Source organism: Sminthopsis crassicaudata, chromosome 1 (genome assembly GCF_048593235.1).
Source record: "Sminthopsis crassicaudata isolate SCR6 chromosome 1, ASM4859323v1, whole genome shotgun sequence".
NCBI lineage: Eukaryota > Metazoa > Chordata > Mammalia > Dasyuromorphia > Dasyuridae > Sminthopsis > Sminthopsis crassicaudata.
The window spans coordinates 127443042-127456773 of record NC_133617.1 but is presented as its reverse complement, the minus strand read 5'-3'; the positions used below and the strand labels follow the sequence as shown (position 1 = coordinate 127456773).

Genomic DNA, 13732 nt, shown 5'->3' with positions numbered 1-13732 from the left:
CCTGAGTTTAAAAATAGTCTCAGATATCTGACTTTTGGGTCACTCTGAGAAAGTTACTCTGCTTCAGTTTTTTCAACTGTGAAGCTGGGATAACAATAGTACCTATTTTGCAAGGTCATTGTGAGGATCAACCAATCATTCAAACATTTATTAATTGCTTCTAGGTGACAGGCATTGTGTTAAGATCAAGGTCAAATGAGATAATATTCATTAAAAGTACTTAATATGACACATGACATACAGTAGGTCTATATCAATATTTATTCCCTTCTTCTATTTTCCTTTCCAAGGCCACATTTTTTCTTGCACAGATGAGAAAGAAACACATTTTGTAAACTTAGTCCATATGGTATCTAGTCATGTACTCATACCTATTTTTATATTCTCTAAATTTTTCAAACCTTGGTAAAGACACAGAATGCATGAAACTTATATGAAAACTCATAATTTTGTGGAAATAGAATAAATCAAACATTTTAACCAGACATTTTCTCTTTCTTGACTATTAATTTGTAATCCTCAATCCCTCAATCTACTTCTGTTATAGACTCTTAGTTTGCAGGGTTATGGCAAAAGGGTAAATAAAGAAAATTACAACTAACAAGGACAAACATTTATACTTGTATAATCAGAAACTATGAGCAGCTAGGTGAAGCCATGGATAAAATACTAGGCTAAAGATAAGGAAGATATCTTCATGAGTTCAAATCAGATTCAGGCACTTAAAAGCTGTGTAATCCTGATAAATCACTTTATATATATATATATATATATATATATATATATATATATATATATATATATATATATATACATTTTTTTCCCTGAGTTCTTCATCTGTAAATGAGCTGGAGAAGAAAATGGCAAACCACTCAAGATCTTTGCCAAAAGAAAACAACCCAAAACCCCAAGAAGGATCATGAAAAGATTGACATAAATGAACAAACAAAGTGGAATCAGTAGTAACTGAATATCCCAAACTTTTAGTTTCTGTGGCCAAGCTTAATATTAATAGCACCCTTACCAAATTATTCTCTCATATTTGTATTGTCTATTTAGAATTGCTTGTGGGAAAATATTAAAATGTTGTTTGATTAGTTAGAGCTTATAAGTCTATAGAGGTATGGTAAAAATGCTCTCTAAGGTCTTATATAAGCACTTAAGTAAACAATGAACAAACCTTTCTTTATCTTGCTTTACAGAAAAATGAGAAAGCATATAAAGGAATCACCAAAGTCCCTCAAAAATCTGAAGTTTACTCGCTATTCAGTCAAGCTTACTATTTGGTCTGGGCTCTATGCTATCCTCTACTAGGCCCAAGTTGTAAATTAAATTGTAGATATATAGAGTAGTCTGAATATTGGCATAGTGAAAAATTTGGCAATAATGAAAAGTTTCTGAAGGCACACTGATGAAAAATTAATTTAAAATCAAATGTTTAATCAATCTGAAGTGTTTGTCACAGTACTTATTCATGTTCCATTGTAAGGGTCAGGGGAGGAGCCTCCCATAGCATAAGAGAAGTACAGGAGCTAGAAGCCTGAGGCACCTGGATGTAATTTTTGCAGCCTTAGGTACTGTTGTTGGAGCAGGAACTCTGGTCTTATTGAGAAGGTATCAATGGGAGACATTTCCTTCCCTTATTGGCTGAGCATGTGACCTCATAGACTCTATATAAGCAATGCAGACCAGGAAACAGGTGTTCATTAAGAGTTCAAGGGAGGAGTTCATGAGGAAGCTGGAAGGAGTTCAGTAGTAGTGCAGTGTGATGGTCCAGTCCAGCTCCTCTGAAGGGCTCAGAATAAGTCCTTAAATGCGAAGGTCTGGGCTAGCTCCTCTAAAGGGCTCAGAATAAGTCCTTATCAGGATAACCAAAACTCCTTGCCCCATGTTGTGGATGCCAATTTGTAACGTGCTGTTGTCTCCAGAAGCTGATAAATCTTAAAGGAAGAGAAGACAACAGCACATTAACAAATTGGTGCCCAATGTGGGGCGCCAATTTGTAATGTGCTGTTGTCAAGTTCATGTAAAGGATTTGAAAGAGACTATCCATTATATGCACCAGAATAAAAAATACAAAAACATGGTATTTTAAATTGAAGCATGTGAATCTGGCTCAATGATGGAACACCTGCCTGATGATATTGATGTTTATGCAACTATTGCTGCCAATCTTTCTGAGTCTTCTTATGCCTGTTACTATGATGACCTGAGAGAAAATTTCCTGGGTTATTGGTAGAGTGTCAACTGGATGGAAGATTCAGATGTGGAAGATTTGACAAAAGAGACTCTGCATTACTAATTTCAGTTAGTGAAAAAGCAAACCAATACCAGCCATGTCAAGCAGTATGGAAACAAGACGATCTCCCACATGAGAGTGATGCAGTTTCAGGGAATGAAACATCAATCTACTTCTCCCATCTCTCTGCCACTTTTGAAACACTATGACCCCACTCCAAGTCCTGATGTTCCTATTGCAATCCTGAAAAGGAAATTAATGGCCACTAATGATGCAACTGAATCTAAGGAAATTGTTGAGAAGTTGAACATACATCTACAGGCTAGATCCATTATTCAGAAGACTGTGCAACAAACTGCATCAGTAGTAACTGCATCCAGTGTTCACACTGAAAAAATGCTCTCTGAAAGATGGACATTCAGAGCCCATGATTGCTACAAGGCAGCTGTGACTCATTTCAGGACCCACTGTTTTAACTAACAATGCAGGATGTGAACACATGGAATAAAGACATGTTCTTGCAAGCAGCTGTGTCCAGGGTACTCTGTTGAACAAGAACCACTGCTCTGAGAGTTAACGTGGCCAGAGATGGCCAAGATTAGGGATTTAGTAAGCTGGCAATCCATAACCTCTGGGTGGAAAGTTGTATTCCATAATGTAACTGCACTGAAGCCTTGGTTCTGGACCCACATGTGTACTTTGCACTGAGAATGACATAGATACAAATGAGGCTAGAAGAATGATGAGAGAGATTGTTGGGTTTGTAGCAAAACTTAAAGCTAGAGGCAATAAACATATGACTTTTTTTCATTGTTTAATTCTTTAGGAGACACTGATAAGCAAAAAAACAAAAAAATCAACAGATAATGTGCTTCTTAATACCATCAAACTCATTAACTTCATTAAAAAAACATTCCCTTTAAGATCATTTGTATTCAAACCTTTGCAAAGATCTGAATTCTGGTTATAGAAACTTATTACTATATGCAGAGGTAAGGTGTTCTCAACAGGGTGAAGTTTAAATGAATTATCGAAATTGAAAGGTGAACTTGTCAGTTTTGATTGAGCAGAAATCTGACTTTGTTAATATTTTTCCATAATGACCTAGCTTTCAAAACTTCTTTATTTTCACATATCTATATATCTATATCTATATATAGATATATATCTTTATATATATCTATATATATGTATATATATATATATATATATATATATATATGTATATAGACATGTAGGATATAAGTAAATCTATGTCTAGGTCTATCTAGATCTATCTAATTATCTAAACTCCATGATTTACACATATTAATTCAAGACCAAAATGTAATGTATTTATGTTAAAGATAAAAATGAAAGTTTTATCAAAAAAAGTTACAAATGGTAGAGTGGAAAATTGTTCTTTAGAAATGCTTACAGCTACAGATGATTTTGTAATTGAAAATAACCTTCTCAAAGATTTAATTATTTAAGAGTTATAACTGGTTATCTGAAGTGCCTAGTGACAGTTTCAAAAATACTTTTCTTCAAACTTTGATTAAAAAAACAAACAAAAAAAAAACAACAAAACAACAACAACAACAACAACAACAACTAAATTGGGTTCATAAACCATGGGCAATTTTAATAAAAAATGTCAGTCATTTGGCACTAAAATTTCAAGAATCTGCTGAGTTATCAAGTTACACAGGTTTAAAAGTTGAATTACCTAAAAAATAAATAATGAATTTTGGCTTGGTATTAGGACAGCATTTCCAACAATTTTGAAATAGGTTTAAACATATTTCTGTCATTTTGCATGTTATATTTAGCTGACATGGCATTCTCAGCTTTGACAATTATAAAATCAAAATATTGCTCAATTCTAAAAACATTGAATATGTTCTACATCCTGTAGTATCAAATATTTCATCAAGATTTAATTCTTTTTGTAAAAATAAACAAGAACATCCATCTCACTAGTATAAAAACTTCCTTTCATCTATAATAAATAGTAAAATTTTATCTCTACCAAATTTTTAAAAATACATTTTTTATAATTTCTTATCAATAAATATTTGACTTGAATACTTATTTTATGTACTTATATAACAAGTATCACATAAAAATTTCTCAAGTGAAAAGGCTTTGTGAATAGAAAATGTTTAAGAAGTTCTGTTTTAGACTCAAAACCCCTGATTTATTATGTCCTGAACTCCTTTTGCAAATAAAATGAATTAAGTTGTTAGGATTACTAAGTGAGAACTGAGGTTTTCTGGACAATTACAAGGTGAGAACTCAGGTTGACTTGATAGAGGGGGAAAGCTCATTGGCTGGGGTGGTTCTTCCCAGAAGCCCTTGCATTATCCCACGCCCATTCTCTGGGAGAATAAAAGAGAGGACTCTCAGAGAAAGAGAAGACTCTCTGCATTACATCAGGCCTGACGGAGCTCTCTGCAGGAAGGGAAGTCACTTCTAAGGACAAGAGTTAACAGCAACTGCCTGGAGACAACGGTTCACTACAGGAAGAAGAATCTGTCGGAGAGATTTGAGTAGAAGACACAGCAGATCTCTTCCCAGAGAGCGATCCAGCAGCTTCTAGAGACGACAGCTCGCTACATTTGGCGTCCACACGTGGGGCAAGGACATTTGCTTATCCTGACAAGAGGAGCTAGACCAGACCTTCGCAATCTGGCGCCCGAACAGGGACAGACACGGTCCTGATTTCAGTGGAAAAGCCTCCCATCCAGATCTCAGTCTCTCTGATCCAGAACCGTGAGTAACGAGGAAACTTTGTTAAAGATTAAGTGAGTGTGCTAATAGATAAATAAGGAACTTGTTAAGGACTAAACCAGGAATCTCTTATAGCTGAAATGGGGCAAACACCTTCTGTTCAAGGAAAATGTTTGGAGAGCATCATCAAGGTTATGAAAAGCCAAGGATTGATTATAATTTTAGAGGAGATTACTGAACTTTTAAGAACTGTGAAGGTCATATGTCCTTCTTTTTCTCTGGAAAAAGAATTGGATCCAGATGAGTGGAAATTAGTAGGAGAGCAATTAGGTGAACACTACAATTGCCTTTGTGACATTTTGCCCTTTGGTTCCAGACCAAACTCAGTTTCCAAAGATACAATTCATACCTACAATTTAATCCAAATGGCTTTTAAAAATGTTATTCTAAAGGAAGAGATGAAGGAGCAAAATGGGGAGGTGTCAACTAAACTAGGTGAAAAGGATGAATCAGATAACAATGAAGTTAAGTACAATTCTGAGCAACAGGAGCACCTCCCATCTCCTCCCTCAATTAACCCTTCATGGGTGGAGCAAGAAGGAGGAGAGGAAGAGGCAGAAACACAAACAGAATTGCCTGTGAAGCAGCCTAAGCCTATGACAAGATTAGAAAAAGCATTGGTTAAAGCTAAGAAAGAAGGACAGGATATAAGTGATTTTATACATGCATATCCTGTGATTGAAAATATTGATTCTGTAGGTCATAAAAGGAGAAGATATGCACCTTTAGATTTGAATAAAATTAAGGATTTGAAAAAAGGTTGTACCCTTTATGGGGCTACATCAGCTTATGTCAAAATGTTACTAGATGGTTTGTCTTATGAAGTCCTAACCCCAAATGATTGGAAATCCATAGCAAGGATATGCCTGGAACCTGGAGAAAATTTATTATGGCTTTCGGAATTTCATGAATTATGTAAAATTCAAGTCAGATGCAATTTGGAAATAGGAGTTAACACACAATTCACTTTTGAGCACTTGGCTGGTGAAGGTCGGTATGGAGAGAATTCAGAACAGACTAATTATACCATGACAATATATGAACAAATTGCTAAGGCTGCAATAAAAGCTTGGGGTGTCCTTCCTGGACAGAAAGATCGTGGAGAGGCTTTCACTAAAATACAGCAAGGTCCCAAAGAACCTTTTGCAGATTTTGTGGGACGTTTGCAAACTGCTGTCAAAAGAACTATTGGAGAAAATGCAGCTACAGAAATAATGACCAGACATCTGGCTAAGGAAAATGCCAATGAGATTTGCAAAAGAATTATATGGGGATTAGACAAAGATGCTCCTTTAGAGGAGATCATAAGACGCTGTGCTACAGTGGGAACAAATGCTTTTTACACCCAGACAATGATGAATGTGGAAAGACAGGGTCCCTCCTGGCAAGGGCCTTCTAGAGAAACTCGGAGATGTTTTCAATGTGGAAAAATTGGACATCTAAGAGCTCAGTGTAGGTATGGAGATACAGTGAGAAGACAGGGTGAGAGAAGACCTAAAACCCCATGTCCAAAATGCAACAGAGGACTCCATTGGGCATCAGAGTGTAGAATAATTCAGGGAAATGGGATGAGGGGCCCAGGTCCAGGGCCCCAGGCAAAAAAGACGTGGGGTATGATGGCAGCTAATGCTACACCCAAAGAACCTTTAGAAGGCCAGGACTCTGATTTAATCAACCAGCAGAAAAGCAATCACATGGCAGAAAGGGATTACCCAATCAGTCAGTCAAAAGGCAATCAAATTGCAAAAATGGATTACACTTGGGGAGAATACAGGCCTTTTAAACCAACAGGGCTGTGTCCAGTGCAAACAACTCCAATGTAATTGCCAGATGATGAGAAGAGATTTAGAAAGTGGTAAATAGAAGAAAATTAGATAGGTTAACTGCCTGGGAGAGAGGGTTTGCTAGTATTTTAACAGACAGAAGAAAACAGATGAAGAAGGAATCAGATGGGTGCCAACAAGTCATATTCGCCTTGTCCATCAGAGAGAGACAGAAAAAGAGAAAGACCTCAAAATAAAGGAAAAGATCTAAGAAACATCTGACACTGAAAGAGCATGGATAATAAGAAGACTGTTAAAGAACTTTAAAATCAGCAGGAATCATTGGACTTCCTCACACAAGATGAGACTAATGGACAATGGACTTATGGACATTTATAAATTTTCAATTTATGATTATGTTATATACTTCTAGCATGTGTTACGTTACTATGTTACTATGTGCTTATGTAATTTATGTAATTATCTGTAATACTTCCCATATTGATGGATTTATGTTTCAAGGTCATGACTGTCCTATGTTCTAAATCAAAAGAAAGGGGGAGATGTTAGGATTACTAAGTGAGAACTGAGGTTTTCTGGACAATTACAAGGTGAGAACTCAGGTTGACTTGATAGAGGGGGAAAGCTCATTGGCTGGGGTGGTTCTTCCCAGAAGCCCTTGCATTATCCCACGCCCATTCTCTGGGAGAATAAAAGAGAGGACTCTCAGAGAAAGAGAAGACTCTCTGCATTACATCAGGCCTGACGGAGCTCTCTGCAGGAAGGGAAGTCACTTCTAAGGACAAGAGTTAACAGCAACTGCCTGGAGACAACGGTTCACTACAGGAAGAAGAATCTGTCGGAGAGATTTGAGTAGAAGACACAGCAGATCTCTTCCCAGAGAGCGATCCAGCAGCTTCTAGAGACGACAGCTCGCTACATTAAGTGGTATTAGACTGTTCATCATCTGACACATTAGACAGTCTGATAGCAAAATTTTGCGGATCAAAGTTTCTGTGTCAACTGGCAGTAGAGTTAAACCCTTAAATGCAATATTTTTTTTAAAGTCTAAAAAATAAGTGCTCTGAAAAGATTTGACATGCTTTATGTTCATTTCAGAGTACTTCTCTTATCAATTTTTTAAATCATAATTTTGAATCTACTCCTGTTTAGCAGGAATGACTTAGCCCTTTTCTACCTACAAGTTAATTTCATTTTTTTCCTCAGCAGTATTTTATTTTTTTTCCAATTACATGTAAAATTTTTAGTTTCAAATTTTTGGTACCTCTCTTCTCTGTGCCCTACCTTCCCAACTCATCAAGCAATTTGATATAGCTTATACATGTATAATAATTTTAACATATTTCTATATTAGTCATGTTATAAAAGAAAAATCAGAACAAAAGGAAAAAAACAAACAAACAAAATGAGAAAGAAAGAAGCAAGCAAACGAACAAAAATGAAAATATTATCTTCAATCTGCATTCAGTCTCCATTATTCTCTTTCTGGATGTGAATGACAATATCCATCCCAAGACTGCTGGGATTATATTGGTTCAACCCACTGCTAAAAAGAGCTAAGTTACATACTCTTCTTATTGTCAATCTGTATTCCTGGTTCTGCTAACTTGACTCAGCATCAGTTCATATAAATTTTTTCAGACTTTTCTGAAATCAATCTGCTCATTATTTTTTATAGAACAAATTTTCCATTATATTCATATTCCATAAATTTTCCACCCATTCCCCCATTGATGGATACCTCCTCAATTTCCAGTTCCTTATTACCATAAAAAGAGCTGCTACAAACATTTTTACACATGTGGGATGATTCTCCTTTTTTATGATCTCTTTGGGATAGATATCTAATGATGAAATACTGATATTGCTGGACCTTTTTTCCCTCTGGAATTCCCCCCTCCTCCCCCTCTTGATGTAAGATTGTACCAAAGGGTAGGCAGTTTTAAAGCCCTTGATTTTTCTGGGTAAATGGTTCTAGGTTTTAATCCCAGCTCCTTTTCCTTCTGGAATATCATTGTTAGGATTACTAGGTGAGAACTCAGGTTGTCTGGACAATGACAAGGTGAGAATTCAGGTTGTCTGGACAATTACAAGGTGAGAACTCAGGTTGACTTGATAAGAGGAGCAAGCTCATTGGTTGGAGTACTTCTTCCTAGAAGCCCTTTCATTATCCTATGCCCATTCTCTGGGAGGATAAAAGAGGACACCACTCCAGAGATAGGAGACTCTGCACTACATCAGGCTTGACGGGGCTCTCTGCAGGAAGGGAAGTCACTTCTCTGGACAAGAGTTAACAGCAACTGCCTGGAGACAACAGTTCACTACAGGAAGAAGAATCTGTCTGAGAGATTTGAATAGACACAGCTGATCTCTTCCCAGAGAGCGATCCGGCAGCTTCTGGAGACGACAGCTCGCTACATATCATGTTCCATAACTTCTGAATTTTTAATGTTGTAGCTACCAAGTCTTGTTTGATCCAGATTTTGAGTCCCTAATATTTGAATTCTTTCTTTCTAGTCACTTCTAGTATTTTTTTTCCCTGATGACTGCCCTGATAACTGAGATGATTAATGGATTCTTTCAATGGCTATTTCCCACTCTGATTTCAGGATATGAGGGTAATTTTCCTTGCTAATTTCTTGAAAGATGCTATTCAGATCCTCCTTTTGATTATGGCTTTCAGATAATCTAATGACACAGTCTCTCTTGGAACTATTTTTCAGGTCAATTGTTTTTCTCATTAACTATTTTACATTTTTCTTCTACTTTTTCATTCTTTTGAATTTGTTTAATTGATTCATGCTTCTGCTTGTTTCACTCAGCATCAGTTTTTGTAAATCTTTCCAAGCTTTCCAAAAATCAGCTTGTTTTTCATAGAAAAATAATATTGCAATACCTTCATATACAGCAATTTATTCAGTTATTGCTTAACTGATGGATGTCTACTCATTTTCCAATTCTTTGTTACCACAAAAAGAGCTATTAAAAACATTTTTGCACATGTAGGTCATTTTCCCTCGTTTATGATTTCCTTGGGATACAAAATCAGTCATGCCACTCTGGATATGCACTCTGAGTATGCACAGTTTGATAGTGCTTATGGCCTAGCTCCAAATTAATCTCCAGAATGGTTGGATCATTTCACAATTCTACCAGCAATGCATTGATGTTCCAATTTTCTCACATTCCTTCTAACATTTATCATTATTGTTTCCTGTCAACTAACCCAATCTAAAAAGTGTGAGGTGGCACCTAAGAGTTATTTTAATTTGCATTTCTCTAACCAATAGTGATTTAGAACATTTTTTCATATGACTATACATAGCTTTAATTTAACCATCTGAAAATTGTCCATATCCTTTGAAAATTTATCAATTGGGGAATAACTTGTGTTCTTATAAATTTGTCACATTTTTTAATGTATTTTAGAAATGAGAACTTTATCAGAATCACTGTGTCTAAAAATTTTCCCCAGCTTTGTACTAACCTTTTAATCCTGTTTCTGTTGGTTTTGTTTGTGCAAAAAGTTTTAAATTTAATGCAATCAAAATTGTCTGTTTTGCCTCTCATACTATTTTCTAGTTCTTTGCTCATAAATTCCTCTCTTTTCCAAAGATCTGGTAGGTAAATTTTCCCTTGTTTTCCTAATTAACTTGTGTATCACTTTTTATACTCAAAACATGTAACCATTTGACCTTATTTTGGGGTATAAAATATAGATTTTTTTGCTCACTTTTTTTGGAGAGGTTTTGTGTATGGGGATGCAATTCCCTTTTGAATTTGAGCTTTGACATTAGCTTCTAAGTAATATCCTCTCAGGCTTTTTGTGCCAATGGCTATAAACCCTTACTTTTTGTCTGGTGCTGCTTTGATTTTTCCCTGAGGCCTACAGAGGACAGTCTGAGTACATAGAGAATGGTTGGTGTTAGAGGCTGTAAGGATCAGGCAATTTACTTGGTGCTAAACTGAAGTTTTATTGGCAATGACTAACATGTACTCATGCCCATTGGGATGTTTCTTCATTTCCCTGGAGTTATACTGAAGCACATCATGATCTGGTTGCTAGAACATGTCTATTTAGGAGGTGGTTTGGCTTTCAGAGGACATTCACCTACTCCAGGGGCTCTGACCACTGGAGGAGTCCTGCTTTCCTAGTGTTCTACCAAATCACTTGGAAATCTTGCCATCAGAAGTATTCCTGCCTGCTCCAGAGCTACATAAAGACATGCAGTGGTCCCCAAAGTTAAAGCCTGTCAGCTTCTCTGGTTATGCCAACGCTTGTGTGGGAGGAGGGTCCACTTCAAGTTTACTTGCTCAAGCACACTGAGACTTAGTATCTTCTACTGGTTTGCTGAAGTGAGGCTCACTGCCAGCTTTCTGGAATTCTTCCTCTCCAAGACTGTGCCCCTTCTTACTAAATGAGATGGAGCCCTCCTGCCCTTCCTACAATTTGCCTGTGTTAACAGATTATTACACCCAGTTTCGTTATAAGGTTCTGTCACTCTTTTTTTTTTTTTAATAGCTATTTTCAAAATACATGTAAAGATATTTTTAACAATTCACCCTTGCAAAATCTTGTGTTCCAAATTTTTCTCCTTCCCTTCCTTCTTCCCTAGACAAGTAATCTAATATAGGTTAAACATGTGCAATTCCTATATACATATTTCCACATTTATTATGCTGCATAAGAAAAATCAAATAAAAAATGAGAAAGAAAAAATACTATGTTGTAATCCATATTCTGTCCCCTAGTCCTCTTTCTGGATGCAGATGGTTCTCTTCATCACAAGTCTGCTGAAATTGGCTTGATCATCTCATTGTTGAAAAGAGTAATATCCTTTAAATAAATTAAGCATCAAATAATCATATTGCTGTGTACAATGTTCTCTTGATTCTATTCACTTCACTTACTATCAGTTTATGTAAGTCTTTCCAGGTCTTTCTGAAATAACCCTTCTGGACATTTCTTATAACTTATTCAGCCATTTTCCAACTGATAAGAGTCCACTTTGTTTCTAGTTCCTTGATACTACAAAAAGGGCTGCTACAAACCTTTTTGCACATTTTGGGTCCTTTTCCATTTTTTATGATCTCTTTGGGATACAGACCCAGTTAAGACACTGCTGGTCAAAGAATATGCATAGTTAGATAACCCTTTGGGCATAATTCCAATTCACTCTCCAGAATGGTTGGATTATAATTTCATCACAAGTAATTTCTTAAAACTACACAATCCCTCTTCAACTACTCCATCAAATAATTCTCTTTTCCACATAGTCTGAGATGAACTACAGTAATACTTCTATCAAATAAAGTAATTTCAGTGTCTTACATCTTAGTCTGATCAATACCCTACTCATTTTAGAGAGGAAACTTCCCTGAGAGGATCTGGAACAGTGGTTCCATGAAATGGATGAGAATTTCTTTAGACCTTTGGAAAATATGATATAAGAAGTTTTATTTTAACACACTGTTCTGATTATGTAATTGATAAAATTGGTGATTCAAATGTGAACAATGAATTTAGAAAAAATAAAGCTTCATTATTTTTATATAGTCTAAAAAGGCAATGGAGTTAGAATTAGGTGAGTGGGCAAGTGTATGCTTCTACACATTGTGTAGAAGCTCATTAATCAATTTAGACCTTAAAGCATTAATTAATGGAAAATAAAAGCAGAAAAAGAACAGGACAGTTGTTTTTTTATAGTTGTCCTGATACAGTACTTTCGATTGTACAATTTAATGTATATGATTTTAGGTACTAGTTCCACTTCCTATGGGCTAAAGTGATAAAAATGAAACTTTGTTGAATAATCACAAATTTTTTTTTCTGTTTGGAGATATTCAAAAATATTAAGTATAGCTCAGGAAGAAATAGAGTTGAAGAGTCCTGGACCAGGGAATAGGGGGGAAGAAAGAAAGCCTATGTATGCAAAAACAAACAAACACTTATCAAACATATTCAACTGAGGCCTGAGATGATCTCTGTTTTTTCAAACTCTGAAACCAAACTCTGAAAACATTAACATGAACACATGGAAAAACAAACAAACAAATGAACAAACAAACAAACAAAAACATCACTATCAAAAATAAAGGTAATTGTCTTGAAATATGCATGCAATGCAATTACCAGATTGTCTTAGAAGTGGTTTATGAAGCAAGAAAGCAATAAAATAATGTTCAGCATCAATTTTAAAAGTGAAAATTTGAATTTTAAGTCTTTTTATATTTTTATTTTATTTACATTTTTAATCACATGTAATTAAGAGTAAATTATTCTAGTCACTTAAAACAAAATTAGGAAGGGGCTGAGCCAAGATGGCAGAGAAGATACAGGCGAATTTATAAGCTCCCTTCTTCCCTCATTACCAATTAGTTAAATCAGCTTCAAAAATAATGCTGGACTGATAAAAACCACAAGTATTAGAAGCACAACATACCAGTTGAAGAAAATCTAGAATTTCAACAGAAAAGGTCAGTTCCCAGGGGAGGAAGAAAAAAGCCAGCACAGACAAGGTTAGGTGCTAACACACTGTGCCAATCAGGCTAGGGAGAACTCTGGGATCAGAGAAGCCACTGAGATGGAGGAATCTGACACAGGCTGTTAGCTCTTCTCTGCTTATAAAACAGCACTTCAGAAGAGAAATCAAGCCACTTTAAAATATAAAGCCAGATCCTAGAACCACCCCAATCCAGAAGTGACCTAATAGATATTGGCACTGCTGTGCAGCCACCTTCTGCTGCCTGGGTTTCTCCTTGGGGTAGTTAAGAGCATGAACAGCTGGGAAACAGCCCGAGGCAGCCTCTAATCCACATAGTGCTGGGCTCAGCCTGAGGCAGTGGAATTCTAGCAGCCTTGGAATTCCCAGAGGAGCTAAACTCCCAGAGAAGCAGATCTCCCAGAGAATTAAAACCTTTGAAATAGGGACCGTGG

General features: G+C 36.1%; 1 pseudogene; it reads left to right on the top strand.

The window, feature by feature from the left end:
• The first annotated feature begins 2005 nt into the window (after positions 1 to 2005).
• LOC141549343 (legumain pseudogene) lies at positions 2006 to 2719 on the top strand (annotated as a pseudogene).
• The last annotated feature ends 11013 nt before the right edge of the window (positions 2720 to 13732 follow it).